Source organism: Eschrichtius robustus, chromosome 1 (assembly GCF_028021215.1).
Source record: "Eschrichtius robustus isolate mEscRob2 chromosome 1, mEscRob2.pri, whole genome shotgun sequence".
NCBI classification, from domain to species: Eukaryota; Metazoa; Chordata; class Mammalia; order Artiodactyla; family Eschrichtiidae; genus Eschrichtius; species Eschrichtius robustus.
The window spans coordinates 72,953,241-72,955,286 of record NC_090824.1 but is presented as its reverse complement, the minus strand read 5'-3'; positions in this window follow the sequence as shown (position 1 = coordinate 72,955,286).

Below are 2,046 nucleotides of genomic sequence, written 5' to 3'. Positions count from 1 at the left end.
CTCATAAAACTCAATGTCAAAAGACAACCAAACAAAAAACCAAAAGTCCCAAACAACCTGATTGAAAAATGAGCAGAGCATATGAAGAGACATTTTTTCAAAGAAGACATACAGATGGACAACAGGCACATGAAAAGATGCTCACCAACACTAATCATCAGGGAAATGTAAATCAAAACCACAATGAGATATCACCTCACACCTCTCAGAGTGGCTATTATCAAAAAGACAACAAATAACAAGTGTTGGCAAGGATGTGGAGAAAAAGGAACTCTAGTACAGTATTGGTGGGAAGGTAAACTGGTGCAGCCACGATGGAAAAGAGTATGGAGATGCCTCAAAAAATTAAAAATAGAACAACTATACAATCCAGCAATTCTACTCCTGTGTATTTATCTGAAGAAAACAAAAACACTAATTCAAAAAGATACATGCACCCTTATGTTTATAGCAGCATTCTTTACAATAGCCAAGATTTGGAAGCAACCTAAGTGTCCATCAATAGATGAATGGATAAAGAAGATGTGATATATATAAATATATAAATATAAATATAAATAAATAAGTAAATAAATAAATAAATATATATATATATATATAAAACTGAATATTACTGAGCCATAAAAAAGAATGAAATCTTGCCATTTGGGATAACATGGATGGACCCAGAGGTATTATAGTAAGTGAAATAAATCAGACAGATTTCACTTACATGTGGATTTCACTTATATGTGGAATCTAGAAAGAAAACAAAACAAATGAGCAAACAAAACAAAACAGAAACAGAGTCATAAATACAGAGAACAAACAGTGGTTGCCAGAGGGGAGGAGGTGAAGGAAGGAAAGAAATAGGGGAGGGAGATTAAGAGGTTACAGATTTCAAACTGCAAGATAAATGGGTCACAGGTATGAAATGTACAGTATAGGGAATATAGTCAATGATTATGTAATATCTTTGAATGGTGACAGATGGTAATTCAATTTAATGTGGTGATCATTTTGAAATGTATAGAAATATCGAATCACTCTGTTGTATAACAGAAACTAAGACAGTGTTGTAGGTCAATTATATTTCAGAAACAAAAAAAAGTCAGAAAAAGATTAGATTTGTGGTTTCCAGCACCCAGGGGGAGGGGGAGGGGGAATTGAATGAAGGCAGTCAAAACGTACAAACTTCCAGTTATAAGATAAATACGTCCTAGGGTGTAATGTACAACATGATAAAAATAAGTAACACAGCTGTATGTTATATACAAAATTTGTTGAGAGTAAATCTAAGAGTCCTTAACCACATGGAAAAATACGTTTAAATGTTTCTTTAATTTGTATCCATATGAGATGATGGATGGTCACTAAACTTATTGATAATCATTTCATGATGTATGAAGTCAAACCATTATGCTGCACACCTTAAACTTACGCAGTGCTATATGTCAATTATATCTCAATTAGACTGGAAAAAAAATTTCTTTAAAGAGGTGATTAAGTTTAAATGAGTCCATTACGGTGGGGCCCTGATCCATAAGAAGAGAGACACAGGGGATCACATGTACAGAGAAAAGGTCATGGGAGGACACAGTGAGAGGACAGCTATCTGCAAGCCAAGGAGAGAGGCCTCAGGAGAAACCAAACCTGCTGACGCCTACCTTGGACTTCTAGGCTCCAGAACTCTGAGAAAATAAATTTCTTTTTAAGTCAAAAAAAAAAAAAGTGTATTGTAAGTAAGAAGAGAGTAGCCAGTGTATCCAGTGTATTTCTTTTTTTTTTTTTTTTTTATTTATTTTATTTTTCACACACACACACTGTATTTTATTTTTACAAGAGATAAATAGACTGACACCAAGCATTGTACATGGATGACCACAACAAAAGCAACAATGATTGCAATTACCAAACATGAAACACACTCATACTATGTCATAATATTGACATTCAGTCCAGTAATCCTCCACTGTAACAGCTCCTTTACTTTGCAGTGAAAATTGATTTGTATATTCTTTGCCTCTGAGTCCTTGTGGGATTTTTTTTTTTTAAATTCAGACAGAA